Source organism: Malurus melanocephalus, unplaced genomic scaffold (genome assembly GCF_030028575.1).
Source record: "Malurus melanocephalus ecotype Western Australia unplaced genomic scaffold, MMel_1.1 scaffold_9, whole genome shotgun sequence".
NCBI classification, from domain to species: domain Eukaryota; kingdom Metazoa; phylum Chordata; class Aves; order Passeriformes; family Maluridae; genus Malurus; species Malurus melanocephalus.
In genome coordinates, this window is record NW_026623241.1 from 4,195,271 (window position 1) to 4,212,530 (window position 17,260).

The window sequence follows — 17,260 nt, forward strand, 5'->3', positions numbered from 1 at the left end:
AGGTTATGTGCTCATTTTCCTCCTGTCACGCATGGTTGTTTTACTGATTTCAGCATTAACTTTTTTTGATACTTCCTGTCACTGGAAGACCTCTCACTCTCTCTCCCCACAAGAASAACATACGTTTTCAATTTAGGTTATGTTCCCAGCAGATGTTGCAGGACMTGAAGGTCTTGCTTTCTCTTTCATTAAAAAGGCACTTTTTATTGTCTTGGATGGKAAAAGGCATGTATTGCAATATTCAGGAATCAGTCAATGTGATTTCATAATCTCTATCTTAAAAAAAAAGTATAATGAGTTAAAAAGAAAGAATAAAAACCAAGGTCCATGCTGAATACATCCCTGTAGAGCATTTGTTGAGCATCCCTCCAAAGGGTTTACTATCCCAAAGGAACTTCCCAACTCTAACACCCACACTCATCCCAAGAATTACTTCTTGTTTTCTTCATGGTATTTTGCAAGAAAATTCCGAGTACATACCAGTGCCTTTGGTTCTCCACGTGGACCTCCCGGCTATGGCATGTGCATCCATCTGAACTCAGACTCATTAACACAAACCCTTCTGCTCTGAAGGAGAGACACCAACAGCTCACGTGGAGCTTGAGCTATGGTTTAAAGTGTCATGACAAAGTACACTGTCCTTGAGTATAGTGCATAGTGCTGCTGGCCTGGCCAGGGCCACATCCCCCGTGCCTTCCTTGCAGCAGGGGGACTGGTTTAAAATGGATCCGAGCACCAAAAACCCCAGTGCTTTGAATTTACCTAAGAAAGATGGACCAGAACGAGCGAGTTCCTGCCTCATTAATTGTCACTCAAGATTAAGGCTTGAAAGGAAAGGAATAAGGCAGGCTGCATTAAAAAATAACAGACAATGAAATTTAATCAGAAACTCAACATACCAGAAAATKATATGTTAGAGTCCCCAAAGATACTTTTCAAAACCCTTGAAGCTAATGCACACTAGGAAATTGCTGTTGGTAGTCTKTAGGATGTTTGCAGTGTCACAGACCCATCTGTTATCTGATTTCACAAACTGCTAAACACATATAGATATATTTGTGTGTGCATGTGTACGCATCTTTGTGTGTAAACTTTACATACACTCATATTTACTTATTCCATTTTTCCTGTCGAAACTAGGAACAAAATGAGGTTATACCCTACAGCAAAACATACACAAACATGATGTKGAATCACCAGAGCTGCCAAAAAAATCCCTGCTGTACAGAGAAGATTAAGTCTTACAAAATGGACAGCAAACCACAAGTTTCATACAAAAACGCTTGTTTCCAATACACTTAGATTTTATCATTCYATTGTTTCTTCCTGTATTATGGAAGCAATTGTTTTTCACTAAAGTGTAGGTATGTCAGAGCCAGAAGCAATGGTCCATCTAAACCTGCATTTGTGACAGTGAGTAATACAGACATCATACAATACATTGGTATCTCAGCATCTATTCCCAACCACATAAATCCAGCCAGTGGCTGTGTCTCAGGTTTCCTCATTTTCCATAAATTTGTCTATCTTCTCTTGAGCTGATACGCAGGGCTTTTTATTGCTGACTTTGGAAATTGCTCCACAATTTAAAAGCTYTTTGTGCAACAGGAATTCAGCCTGAGTTACAACCGAGGTTGGCTGTTTCCACCYGGCAGATTTGGTTTCCTGATCACGCACAAACTCTCAACTTGCACCTTTCTTAAGCACTTGCAGAAARCATCCACTGATTTAGGGGGCTGCTGGCACCCTGGCACCAACAAGGACAGATCAGAGGCAATTTTGCACAGCACTGGCCTCCTGCTGGCCATGGGATGCTGGCTCTGGGTGCTGGCCCCACAGTRGCTCAGTGCAGTGTGGGTCCTTCCTTCCTGGCTGCTCCTGGCTCCCAGCAGGCAGCAGCAGGGTTCAGCAGCATCCTGCTCATCCCTGAAGACCCCAAATCTGTCCAATGATCTGCCTCCCTCCACATGGGTTTATTTCTRATCCAGGACCTTTCTAAGGGAAACCCAACAGGGGTCCCACTGAACACTGGTCAGTCAATGAAATGGTCCCATTCTGGCTGGACACTTGYCACCTTGGCCAGGGGGGTTGCTTGCCCAGCATCTGTGCCCCACAGGACACACTGTGGCCCTGTTCCACAAGCCAGAGGGGATGTAATGGCCAGATGATCACAACTGAAGGGCTATCCCAGTTACTTTCCATTTCAGCAAGAAACAGATGTTTTCTTTAATCCTGGGAAAGTCCTGAGCTCAGCTAGCAGTACCATGAGCTCCTGAGTCATGCAGGCACCAGKSCCCAGCGRTGGAATTAGGAACATTTGGGAAYTCAACCACYGGGACTCCAGGCCCAGCARCCCTCAKCTTGKRCCTGCTTTCCTTTCTGCAAATAACCTGTTTAGTTTTGGTTTATTTTCATAACTGATCACAGCAAACCCAAGCCTGACAATCCTCCCAGCAGCAGCGTAACCAGCTCTCTCCACACCCCTCCTGGTACCCGGCTGTGACAATTCCCATCCTGCTGCCATGGSAGTGGGGCTGCCCTGCTCACCCCAGAGAGCACAYRGCCAGMAGTGGAAGGTGGACATTGACAGCTGGGCTTGCCTGAGCACCAAGGGACACTTTGGAGTGGTGGGTGGGTTTCTCCTTCATGGCCTTGGAGGGCTTTGAGACCAAAAAAGCCAAACCTGGTGCTGCAGGAGCAGCCCCAGCCCCTCGGCACTGCAGACCCACGAGCACCTCAGGCAAAAAAGGAGCCCAGGAGCAGAGCTAGGATGTGCAATAGGAGATGAGATTTCAATAATCTGTCAGAAACACTGCTTACAAATGTCAGCTTGTAAAAAATTATCGATGTGCAGACTGTAATATTCCTACTCCTGGGATATCTTTCTTCTTTTAAAACTGATGCACAAACTTGTGCACATGCCAGTTGTTTGTAACCTAGGAATCAGCATTCTGACATTTCTCTGTGCCTTTTCAGGCTGCATTTTGCTGTGCACAGCCACCCCTCTAACTTCTTCTTTCTGCTCCAGACACTTCGTGGCCCTGACCCCTCAGGCTCAACTCCGCACGTTCCAACAGCAGCACAAAACTGGGCTGGAGGAGCCCAAATGAGAGACAGCCCTGAGCAGCACAGTGGGATGGCAWGGAAAGCAGCTGAGAGGCTCTGGGAGCAGCCATTCTGGGGTGAGGAGAGGCAACCATGGCTGCAGGGATGGTCATCCCTGCTTCCCCATGCCTGGGAAAGAGCCCTCCAGGAGGGCAGCAATGGGGAAGGGGATGGAGAAAGGCAAAAGGTTATCCTGAGGATGGGGAAGGGGAAAGGCAAAAGGTTATCCCGAGGATACGGCGGCTCCTTGCAGGCAGAAAACCTGAATTGAGCATATAAACATCCCACGCTTCCCAGCATGGTTTTCAATTAAAATAAACCCATTCTGTAACACTGCCAGAGAACGGTTCACTGAGAAATTTATAGTATGAAGTATCAAGGAACTCAATCACTAYTACTCTGTGAAAATTTACTAAGAATATAAAAATGAAATTCAAATTGCCAGATTAGAGAGATTTGATGCCCTTTGTGGACACATASTTTTATTTTCAGGACAAAGCTGCTTTACTTCCAAGAAGTCTGATGAATTCATAGGTGGGAACTTACTAAAATTRTCCACCATGGTATTGTACAGCACTCCTTTTGCTTGCTGTTAAATGATATTTTGTAGTTCCTCTGTTACCTCAAGAGACTGAGCTGATTGGTCTGGGTTGAGCCAAAAAGCCAAAAATAGAAAACCACAAAATATTGTAACAGGGATCCAARATCATAAATCTGTAATCAGCAAAGCAGAAGACCTCTGTTAATATCTTCTTTGCCTAAAACAAGTATTTGTTGAGGCATGCAAATAAAGAGAGTTAATGAGACCAAATTTWAAAAGTAGCTTTTGCAAGCCCAAGAGTTTTGGATTACTTGGGATGCAGACTGCTRAAAGCTGGGCTGCTCTCAGGAATCCCTTAACTTTTTGACAGCTCTGTGCTGCACATTTAGATCCCTGTGAGCTGTGTTGGTCCTGCCTGGGACGGACAGCCTTCCTGAGGGACTAGTGACACAGCTTTTTAGCACAGCACACACTGCACTTATAACTGGCTAAATAAAATAAACCGGCTCACCAATGCCAAAATCCCCGTGTGCTTCTTTCTCCTGAGAAATTCCACTGCTCAATAAAAACTGATGTACAGGAAAAAAAGCTTTATCACGTGCATCATCTTCTRTGAAAAACCATCAATGCTTGGTCTTGGTTAAGGTTGTTTCTTAATGCTGCCACAAGATGTTAGCAACTTGATGTTTTTTCATTATTAYTACTGCTTTAATTACTAAAGTTGGTGCATCTTCCACCCACTCCTAGCCATGCCCTGTGCTCTTGCCCTAGGGAACAAGATATCACCTCTTTTCTGGTCTTTTAGGAACTATCAATGAATATATAGTAACCAGTATAGCAATCTCCTCTCACAAGTACACAACCAAGTCAACAGGTAAACTCAGAAACACGTGCATACTTTTCAAAAGATAAATATGTCTTTCTGTGTGACATACACTTGGCAAATATCCAGAATGTTTGGAAAAAAGTTACTTTTTAGATGCTACCATACAAATTCAAATTTTATCTTTATATCCCAATTTTTCAGTTTGCTGCAACACATACTTTCACCCTGAGAATTACACAGCATCTAACACCACCACAGTCTTGGCAGAAAAGTCATTGTTGATACTTCTATCAGTGTAAAATCCACTCATGCTGAGTGAATTAATTACTTAGTAAGCTGACAGTTTTTAAGACAGCTCAAGATAAAACCAACAAAAAAGAATGGCCAAATATAAAATTCCAAATAGAACCACAATGTCTGTTKAAATGTTAAAATAAGAATGGGGTAATGTTGGCAGTGTTGAACGCTGGTCCTTGGATGAGATTTTAGTATCACATTTCAAAACACATTGCTCATACAGGTTTTTTTGCAATGCTTTTCAACATGCATTTCAGCCAGTCCCAATAGCCTAAAATCTCTCAGGCCAGCTCTGGAAAGTATTTAGCACCTGAATCCCATTTATTTCTACATAAACATCTCAGTTCCTTAATCATAAGTGGGAAAACTGTAGCTCTGTACCTCTCAGGAATTATTTAATAAATTTAACATAAGATTTCTAGCATCTTTTAGCTACAACTCTTTGGGCAAGAGGAGAGCTCAGAGATATCCTAAATGGGTCAAAGAGAAATAAAAAATTGAGTGAGATCAGCAGTGACAAGATGAGCTTTGCTTTGGTTCCTGGAGATAGATAGATAGATAGATAGATAGATAGATAGATAGATAGATAGATAGATAGATAGATAGATAGATAGATAGATAGATAGATAGATAGATAGATAGATAGATAGATACTGGMATTTTACAAGAGACAGCTCCTTAYTTAAAGTCAGTATATCTACAGCTGAAATACTCACTCCTATTTATCCTATTCATCCCCACTCCTGTCTTTTCCCACGTTACAAATCTGCCTGAGGTTTAATCACTGGAAAACCTCTGAAACAGTACGGATTGCAGATGCTAAGGGATGCCCTGTCCCACGTGCACCTTGTGGTGGCTCAGGGATGCTGCCCAGGCTGGGGACACTGACACACAACAAGAACACAAACCTGTGTGTGTCCCCAGGCGCTTGGTCTCCTCTGCCCTGCTGGTGCTTCTTGCTGGACTCAGGCTCTGAGCAGGAAGAATCCATCAGGCTCCAAAGCAGAGTGGCACAGCTGGAAGGAGGAAGTGCAGGAGGAAATATTTACACAAAAGTGCCCTGCAGAAAGAGGGTGGCAGGGAAGTAAAACCAGGAAATTATGCACAGAAATCTGTTCAAAATCCGATATTAAGGTTTCTCCCAAAACACTGCTGAAGAAAGCCAGAATTAAAATCATCCATGCTGTTTAATTTTAGCCCTTGCAAGTACATCTTCCAGGGACAGATGGGCCCTGAATGCCATCACCAGACAGTACATTTTTCTGTGTCTCAGCACACAGGGGGGATGGCACTACCTAATGAGCAGTGGCAGCAAAATATCTTGATCTTCACTGTCTACAGCACCAGGCTTCTGAGCAAGGAGAAGTAAACAGAGGTCTGGGCAAGCTGTCAGAACTCTTCAGGGATGTGGACAAGTTGATTGCCAGCAATCTCYCCAGGCATCTGCTGCCAGTGAAATCAYCTACTCAGAAATCTCCCTGTTTTGCRGATCATTAAGGCAGCTGTGGGTSTYWCTCACAGCCTTGGCTCAAYGTGCTGTACTTCAGCTTGTTTTCAYCCAGGTCTGTCTCTTCCACCTCCTTGGCCAGGCCCTCTCAGGCCTCCACTTGCCAGCATTGCCCATGTGCTGGGTGTAGATTAAAGGTCCTAAGAGACATCCATTCCTGAGCTTGGCACAGCTCCCAAGCCAGCCTGCACTGGAGACCCAGTCCACCCTGCCCACATCCTCCCTGTCCACCATACCCTTCCTTGTGTCCTCCCTGCCATGGCACTTGTGACCTCACTCACCCCCTCTTTGTTCTCCTGTGTCACCTCCTTGTCCCTTCAAGGCAGAAGAGTACTCTTGGAAAGCTGTACCTGCCTTGCTGAGAGTGAGATTTTTTGGATGACATTTTCCAGAGTCCCTAGCTTAGGGAAGGGACCAACATCCTTCACCCTTTTTTACCCATGCTTTTCCCTAGTGCCTGTTTCTTTGTACACTGGAGACTGTCCAATGCACACACTTCCATCTGCTGATTTTTAAGCACACTGGTTTTGAGACATCTTTCTCCTGTTTTGATCAGTAGATACGTTACTCAAAACCCCTATCTGGCTGCTAAAGTAGCTTAAAAATGAAATTGAGCATCTGCAGTGTGGAAGGTTTTGGGTTACTTTCCTCTCAGTGATTATCAGGCCATTTCACATTTGCCCATGGTACCATCAAAATGCTTATATGTGCCCCTCCTCATCCCTGAATTGCTTTGCCTTGCCCAGTTTTAACTCATCATGGCTTTTAACTCTCATTTTTTCCTGCTAGCARTAACTTAGAGAATGTTCTTGTGTAGCAGCCACCTCTGTTTTCTATTTCCAGAGTTCATTTGTTAACCTCAGATTTTTTTACTAGTCCCTTGTGAAGTCACGTTGGTTTTTAACTTGTTCTCTGCATATCCTTTTCTCAGAGGAATTTTAATCTGCTGCATCTTAAATYCACATTTCTTAATAGAATTATCCAGCTTGCTTGCACATCCTTGGATCTGAGRTACTTCTTCTCACCATATCCAGGCCACTAAGACCTTGATCTAACCAGGCAGTTAAGGATGCACTTAATTTAAAGAGCATGTTATAATCCAATCCTTGTTCAACAGAACACATACACCAACGGCTGTTCCGATGGGACAAGAGCACCTGCTGAATTTATTGTAAATTCTCAAAACTTCTCTTCTTGAAATCTAAGCCTTCAGTACTACTGCAGCACCTTCTGGCTCCTAAACATATTTTTTCCCAACTAAACAAAAGGAGATTTGCAATATGTGTTGTTTTCATCTTTTCATTCCCATGGGAATTATCACCTTTTGGGTTTTTAGGTCGCTGCAGTTTTTCACATCCTTTGGAGAAAAGCAACAGCATGTTTTAGCACACTGGGACGACAAGTCACCGTGCTCTTGAGAAGTAAGGAGATCCCCTATTCAGATTTAGCAAAATGAAGCAGACTTTTTAGACCYCCAGTTTCTGACCAGCAGGATCTGMATTTGYGGAAGRCTCAGTAGRAATCAGCTGCGAAGGCTTGAGCTTACACAYCTTCCTCCAGGGCTCAGGCTGGGAGGCTGCACAAAAGTTCTTGGGCCAGCTCTCTTCAGCTCAGCTCTCTGTTCAGGCACTGCATTCCTTCTTGCAGAAGTGACACCTACCATGAGTACAGAAATCTGCTTCCAAGAAATGGAATGGTGAAAGCCTTCTCACTGCCATCTCCCGGGAGTAATATGTCCATTTCTTGCCACAAACCCTCCTGGAAGAGCAAAGTAATGACTCAGTAGCATAATACTGTCCTGGTGATCATTTTATTTGTTTTCACCCCAAACTTCTAAAAATATTCTTTTTTTTTCCTCTGATAACCAAATGAAAATTGAAAAGAATTTGAAAGGAAGTAACATAAATGAGCAGCAAATATTTCTACCAGTCAGCTTTGCATTTTAAATTAAACATAATGTAAAGATAATACTTAAAAACTTTGCACCTTGAGACAATCAAGCAACATTCCCACAGTTAACAAGTTGCAGTACTTTCAGCTTCACTCACTGTTTCCCAATAAAAAACTTGTTTTGCTTCCTGGCTAAACTGTTGACTTCGGGTAGAAACAAGATTTCAAGGCAAAAGGCAGAACAGAGCACAGACCTGTTTGATTCCTGGCTTGGTGTCCTGTTGGCTTACAAAACATCTCAGTTTAAATTATTTTGAGTTGTTCGTTCTTTTTATTTTTTTTTTGTAGGTTTGCCTCATGTTTCAGTATTATCTGTTAAAAATGCTGTGCAGCTTGATACTATCACCAACACCCCAACAGCACTTTAGCACTTTATCACTTACTCCCTTTCAAGCAGAAAAGGAATTTTTCTTGGTGTTAATGGAAGTGCAGTCAAGGGCAGTGTGGGACCCCTCTGAGAAGAGAAGAACATACTATGCACTCCRTTTAAATCAGGTTTGGAGCTTTTTTCAATACAAATATAAAAATTTATTAACATAGGAAATGATTCATAGAAGAATCTGCCGGCTACAAACCAGGGTAATATCCCTCAGATGGTACAATTACCCAGACAACTGGAGAAGCTTCCAATTCTACAAATAAGGCATAGCACTGCAAAGCTGATAGCAATGTGGAAAGTTACAGAAAGGTATTCTGCAAATTCTTCCAGGGAATAAAGGGCGAGCATGTTGCAATCAGCAGCCAAAGTTGGATAACCCGATATTTAACGTATTAAAGATGTTTAACATTTCTTCATAACAAAAGAGAGGAATCATAAATCACAAAGTGCTGAATTCCTTCGGGTATCACAATTCTACAAGTTTGAAGACAAAGAATATATCAAGTTTCCTTCTCATTATAATATCCATGTAGTAACCTTGAGGTTGGAGAGAGAGGTGAGAGTTTGTGGAAATATGCCTTCAATGAGGGAGAGGCAATTATGCTTTGGATTGCTTGAATTTCTTAAAAGAAGAGTCTGCTGCATGAATAACTGCAAGCATTTTGCCTCATAGGGATGAAATAACAGAAAAATTGGTGATATATTAAATAATCTGAATATTATTTTGTAACCAAGACTGACCTTTAAATTTGTCTACTTTCCCTATCAAATGCTCTCTTCCAAAAACTGATTACTGAGTCATTCTTTTCCTGTCTCATATAAGTACTGTTTCTTTATATCATCGGGGGATTTTTTTTTGTGTTTGCATGACACTAAGGCAATTTAGCTACTAAAAAAACCCCAAAAAAACATAGAAGGGACACTGCAAAGTAGCCAGACATCATGAGTCAGAAGAGAATTAGAGAATTTTAATAACTGTCTGGGCATTTATTTGAAATMATTTACCTGATAATTTCAAAGTGCTTTTGAGCCATTAAGGCTTTACAACATCCCACAAAGCTGGTGGTTTTAACCTTCTTTCACAGACAGTAAAAATGATAGAGGAATAGCTTAGCCCCTGTGCTGTAGGTCATATGGATAGTAACAGAGAGGTGCTATAAACAAGGTGACAGGGCTGCAGTGCTCCAGCCATCAGCCAGCACCATCTCCTTCTGGAACGAGCAGTCAGTAATGTGGCTGTCCAAGGGGAATGGGGAAATCGCTGCAACTTCCTGAAAATGATTACAAGGCAGCCTTGCCTAAAAATCAGAGCCAAAGGTGAATTCTGAATCACACTGGGTATATTTCTGCATTAAATGCACACTGCATTAAAATAAAGCCAGTCAGGTGAATAGATGGTGCTCTTGAAGAGGACACATGAAAGAAGAGCCTGCYTCTTGGCATCTGCATCTCCCAGGAGCTGCGGGGGTACAAAAAGCCCRTGTGTGCAGCAGGATCAACAGGAGCACCAGGACAATGGGTGGGAAGGAAGGTCAAGGCACATCAGCAAGTTTGGTGCACCTGGGGTCCACAGCCTGCAGCATTGTTTGCTGGGTGAGGCTGCCACCAGTGCCCAGGAAGGGCAGCTCARGGGTGGGAACACTGCTGTGGGTGTGCTGTATGTGTGCTGTACATGTGCTGTATAGGACCACTCCATCCCACTGGTCCAGTGCCACATTTGAGGGTTTCTGCAACCACAACTCTCAGACCGGACCGAGGGCATGGCATGAAGCTGTTTCAGGGAAGGCTGTTGTTGGATATTAGTAAAAGGTTTCACAGCCACGGGGTGTTGGGCACTGGAACAGGCTCCACAGGGGCGTGGTTGCAGCTCCAAAGCTGCCAGAGTTCAAGAAGTGTTTGGACAATACTCTCAGGCACATGGTGTGACTCCTGGGGATGGTGCTGTGCAGGGCCAGGAGCTGGACTGGATGATCCCTATGGGTTCCTTCCAGCCCAGGGGTTTCTATGATTCCATGACTGCTTCTGGAGTCTCAGCCCTATGCAGGGAAGCCTCTCCAAGCAGATTGCATCCAGCACTCGGGATGTATGGAGCTGAGATCATTACAGTGCCGTGACCACCACAGCAAATGCTGAAAGGAGTCCAGGCCGTCATTGCGTAAGGCTTGAGCGCTTTCCTGGCAGTGACTGCAAAGAGCATGAAAATGTTGAAACTGAATTTATCCTCAGTTTCAACATCATCTCTCAGAAGGAGTCAAACAGCAATGGAATTTCGAGAGGGAAAAGCTCCTATAAAAAACTAATGGCTCTTCACTCTCCCTCTGTCAACAGATGATTAATTCCTGGTGCTGGAGGTGCATCTGAGTGACTTAGAATGGAGTTCTGGAAGTCACAAAGAAGCAAGAGAGGTTCTGACCGAATCTTAATCATTCTGTTCTCAGCCCTTGCTCCATCCAAGGCTCTGCTGAATAGAAGCCAGCAAGAATTTTTCCTTGAAAAAGGCAAAGGAAAACGTCAAGATAATCTTGGTTTGCAACTTGGGATCTCACAATAAGAAGAAACTAAAGCAAGACAAATTAAAAGTAATGCCATTTTTTCTCAGATGCTTGATGTCAGCACCCAAATCTGTTTGTTTTTTTTTTAAATTTGTATGCCTACTCCCAAAGCCAGTATAAACTGTYTGGCTGGGCCCTCTGAAATGTATCCCACATAGGCTGACATATTAATTTGGAATTGTAAGTTAATTAGAACAACACAAGTTGAAAAACTTTCTCTAAGTGACTCACCAGTGATTACAGAAAAAAAAAAACAAGTCCTACATCTCCTCTCTCCCAATTTCTAAGTCTAAACACAAGAGAATGCAAATGTGTAACTTCTCCCAACAGCAATCTGCACCATACCTTCCCCAAACCAAACTAATTTGTCACAGTCAAGTARGTCTCAACAATCTAGAGCAGAGCAAGGGAGAGAGAAGGTCATTTGAAARTAGTYCCTGATAATTTATAACAAGCACCCCTGAAAACCTCCTGTGCTAGAGAATACAGACATGAAAACATTTAATGATTTATCATCATTCTRTTTAACTTTAAAAAGTATGAACTAGACAATATAAATCCAACATGCATATAGATTATTATTGTATTTTTAAATACCAAAATATTTTTACTGGCATTTATTAAGCTACTCCCCAAAAATATGGACATTTTATTTTTTTTTTAATCAGTTTTTTTAGCAAGCAGTAGAACAGCCAAAACATTTTGGCCAATCAAAACATTCCCAAACACAGATTTCACTTTTTCCAAAATTTCACTTTTTCTTTTTTTTTTTTAATTCCCTGTTATTCCTTTTTCCCAGAATGGAAATTTTGGCTTGAGCAAAATTAGAGTGCTGCCATTAGAGACAGAAAGTTCTGCAGATCTCAGTTCTGTAGGTACTCAAGAGTGTTTATATGCATTAACCATTATCTTTCTGCATCGCCCTTCATCCAGTGCACACCTTTAACTTCTGCAGAAGAAAATGTCCCCAGAACAAATTGCCTGATCCACCTCTAACTCTCAGGGAAACTCCAGCCAGCTTGCAGTTTTTACATGAAACTGGGTAGACACGCTATGAGAAACAGTAGCTTGGGATCACCTAATTAAAGACAGTTTAACAAAGCAAGCAGCTCTTACTCAGCATAGGAGGTTACAGGAGGATGTCTCACCAAACGAGTGTCTACTGAGGTGTTAACTTCTTTCACTCTGCCCTTTCCCTTGCTATATTCTGTCCTGCTGCTAACAAGCCATCCAGAAGGTCCATCTGGTTTTGCCGGGATATTACTTCAAACCTTCCTCCAGCAGACAGTGACTCCCAGCTGGTTTCCTCAGCCTGCACTTTAGTATGCTGTGACTTCTGGTGACAAAATTATCAATGGCACAATTAAACAGGAACACACTCCAGAGATGCTGCAGGAGGAATGCCATGGCTCTCTTCCTCCAGCTCAGCCATTTCTCTTTCAAGTGGCAGTTCTGTGGCCTCTTCYTTACCCACCTACAAATTCCTACAGTCCACCTTCAAATTCCCATTTCCCTMAGATTATTTGAGACTCCTGAACAGCTCAGTGGCACTGAAGCCCTGCTAGATTGAATCTCTACACTTCACTTCCTCTGAAGAGGAATTACCTTGTAAAAKAGAAATATCATCTAACCTGGTACAACTCACCTCTGAAAAACTCCTGTTGCTTTTAATTTTTACATTCTCCACTTGCTTTTCTATCTTTGCTCTCTATTGTTTCAAATCTCCGCATACTRCTGAGGTGACGCTAATGAGCTGCCTAGATTACTTTTCCCTTACTGCAACAGAGGGTGTTACAGACATTATCCCCCAACTATAAAGTGCTGCCTTGGAGTTCATAGGTTATTAAAAATCCTTTCTACCAGACTTGCAATTTCCTCTGCCATATCTTGGGCTATTATGAGATGGACATTATCCAGCTACYCTTCAATTGCAGACACGCTCATTTACACTTTCACAGTTACTCCTGACTGCCTTTGYTCCCATAGTCTGCCTTACAAAATATCGTCTCAGTATCAAACAAAAGCAAGGTATTCTTAAGTCTGAGACAATACTTGATCTAGTTTTATCTTCATCCTCTCCTTGTTTGACTGTGGAGGAGAATTTTCTTGCTTCTAATCAGGTGAAATRTTACGTTTGGACACGGTCTTGTCTCCAGTTACAGGCTACAAAGGTTCAGATAAGCCATTGATGRCACTGAGTTATGTGACAGGAGGGTCCTAATACTTAAAATACTTGAATGTATATTTGAATACTTCTTTGCCCTGGAATTGCACTGGATAATATGCCAGTTATCATCTAAAAACCCCACTTGGTCCAAAAGAGAGAGAAAAACCTTTTCAACACAGATTTCAGCTTTCAGCATATTTGTCATTTTGAGTTTCTATGTTAGCAAACATTGCCCAGAAACTGTGCCACTGACTGCCTTACCTTAGGTGCTGCAGTACCCCCAGATGTGCTCCATCCAAGTGGAACAGGCTCTGATGTGCTTGGGCCAAACCGGGTGTTTCTGCAGAGCACTTGCCCATCTTCCAGATCACCCAGAGCACACCCTACACTTCCTGCACACCCATCATCCAGCAGGCAAAACAAATACTCATATAAGCAAATATAGAAAAAATAGGGGGCATTTGTATTAAATAAATCCTCAAAACCCTTCTTCCAAGTTCTCTGGCTTCAAAGATCTTCCCTTCTCTGTCTCAAGCTCCTTCCATCTTCACCATGCCAAAACCCCAGATCAAGCCTCATTTAAGCTATATACAAGGGGCAATTTCAATCCACTTAATGTGTGTAATCAAATAGCTCACTGTTCAATATATTCCAGAGTTTGGGAATGTTTATGAAGCTGCCACAAGATTTTCAGTAGAACTCTGAGCTGCCAAAGAAACTGGAGTTTCTTGCCATAAAATTGAGGTCCAGTGTGTCACAGAGTACACATTGTTTTGTCTCATTTGAACCTGGAAACTATTTCTATGGTTTTTTTGGTTTTTTTGTTTTTTTTTTCCAGAACTGGTGAGTAACCACTGAGCAACTAAATTCATGTTTCCATGTTAGTACTGAAACRGATTTTCACAGTGGGCTAGGCCTTCTAAAAACCTACTATCCCACAATGCTATCTCTTCTTGCAATATCCACATATTAGAGTTCATTAAAGCACAACTGAAATGCAGGGTGCTTCTTTCCCWCACTTCATACCTCCAAGAGAATATTTACTTTTATCTTCTGTAGGGATTTTATGATGGACTGAGGAAGCAAGATATCCCAATACAACCTCTGTATCATACTGGTGAATTTTTGGCCAGTGTCCAAAATGTTTTATATTCCAATTAAACAGAATRCTTGTGAACTGTATTTCCATGAGAGATTCCTCTCCTGACAGTGGCACAGTGGTGCTCCCCAGTGCCTCATGCTGAAGTACAGCTGGCAGCACATATTTGCTTAGGGATGCCCTGGTRCAAGGCATGCAGGGATGCTTCTGAGGGCTTTAACAACACAGGGACATGAGAAATGCTCTCTGGGATGGGGCCAGACCGGTTACCCACCCAGTCCTGTAATCTGTCTGTGACAATGGCTATACTGCAAATAAGTGTGTACAAATACAAATGCAGAAATGTATCTGGCAGAGCTTACTCAATTCCTGTTGTAATCACTGCAGCAGAGCACTCMATTTGGTTTGGTAATGTATACATTTACATTGTCTTCTGTACAATCCTAACGACTGAACAAAATAAACTTGGCCAGTTTAATCCCTTGAGCTATTCTCAAAGAGTCTTTCTGATCACATACAATGAGCAGCCAGCACCTCTTCATTAGGAAAAAGAGAGAAACGTAAATGAACATACAAACCCCATGGGTTAAGRTGGTTTGTTAAAATGTATTAATCTYGGCTAGCATATTTTATTKATCACAACCCAAGAAAATGGCTCKAAGCRGCTMCCTCATGGACTCCTCCCTCATGGAGGGAGTCTCCCATTTTGTCAGTTATTTTCGAAAGAATGGAAAACCCAATAGAATAAAATGTATGGAAAGGTAGAAAGAGGTCCCTACACACGTCTGAAAATCCCCTTGGGCTGCACAACACAGCTGTGGCCAGCCTGAGGTCTCTCAGAGGAAGAATGCCCTGAAGACTGCACCCTGTCTTCACTGTCCTGTGCTGCACCCCATCTTCCCTCACCACCAACTCTCCTGGGGCGCACAGAGAACTGCAGTACAGGCAGAGGCAAAGTCACAGCTCTGTACTGGTAATTTCCAGAGAAAACATCAGTTTTCTTAGTCCTATGTGTGTTTGGATGAAAATTATATCATTTTTCAAAAAGCAGGGATAGTGAAGAATACTTGACCAMACCTTCTTCCAGTTTCTTTCTGCCTTTCACACTGCTTTCTAGCTTTGGTCTTGTCAGCAGAGAGGAAAAGAGAGATGGAAAGGGATAGAGTGCTCAAGGAAAGCAAAATCCTTGGACACAACCAATAATGAACTCAAACAGACAAGTTAGAAGTGGAATACTATAAAACTATATTGTCAGATGTTCTCAGAAATGGCCTGCTATGGAGAACTGGCCAGTCAGAGCTGGCTCTCCCCAGTCCCAGCTATTAAACTGTTATGAAGCTAAAGCTGCATGAAATACTTTCCTAACTTCACTTTTCCACGGATGTAATAACTATCCACACCACAAGGGTGTTTCACAACTGCAGAATGGGAAGAGGAGAGATACACAAGACACTCAATGTTAAAATGTGATCCATGCTATGAAAAACAAATGAGAATCCTGGATCTGACCTAACTGTGAAGCAATTTCAAGTGATAATAAGATGCTAGTGATGAATTTGTTAAAKCTGGAGTACATGTGGAACTCATCTGAAGCACACAGCTGAAAAATAAACACTAATTTTAAAAGRGATACAACAGGACATTTTGTCCCTAACAACTAGCTGAGGATAGTCTAGCTGCAATTATACCTTTGTAGACATAAGTTTGGTAATTTTTTTTAATGCACATTAGTATTTATTGTTTACATAATAGTTCAGCAAGAAAGCATTCTCCTCCCCACCAAAAATCATAAGGCACAGTACAGCAAGGGGTCAACCACCAATACATGGTGCATTAGCCTTTTAGCTCAAAAGATAACCAAAAATCAACATTTGGTTTCAAAAATATCACAATTCTTTTGAATTGCTCATGGATTCCTAATACCAGCATGTTAAAAAAATAGCTAGAGCCAATCTTTACTGCAGCCATGTTGTCAGTATGTCCATAACTGAACTAAATAAATTAATCTTTTGAAATCTTTTCCAGCATGACATTTCTATGATTTCATCCCATGAAACATGTGGTGTCTCTTTTTTTGAATCAACTCCAATGTGCCCAGACTGTCCTTCCTAGATTCTGTCTAATCTCTTTTTGAAAGACCTCAGTGACAGCAATTCGGCTACTTCCCAGCAAAGTTTGTTCCAAAATCTAAGCTTTCTGGATGTATCTACAGAGTATCTCTGCTTTCCATCTACTACATGGTTTGCAGTTATGCTATTTCTTTGTAGTTCTTAGCAATTCTCATTACTGACATTTATGGGCAACATTTTGCAATAACTTATTCTTATACACTGTTTTCTGCTTATTCACTGAATATGGAATTTGAGCCTCTAAGCTGAACTTCTATTTTCTGTTTCCAGTGCTAGGAGCTTACAAGTCAGGAGTAGAAACGCTGAGCACTGAAGGACTGACGGATCTTAATGTAAGTTGCCCTAGTCAATGAGGTTCAGCTATATATCAGTCTGTTTCAGAAGAGAATGCAGCTTGAAATGAAAATAAGAATAATTCTGTGACAAGCAATGCTTAGAGAAGCTTTCAGTGGCTAAAATAGCACATCAATTTGGAGTTAGCTTTTCAAGAAGGAAAACTAGATGCACCCTCCTCATCAATAGTATAATTTAATGCCAGTCTGGTTGCTGTCATTCATTTTTCTCACAGGTTTCGATCTTACATAAATCAGAAATATTTGCCCAATTAGCAGAGACTTAATTTCCACTGCRCAGCAAAAAGTTGAAATAGGCGAATATTGCCATATATCATAGATAATAACAAAAGTCAAAACATTTTCTATCCATAAT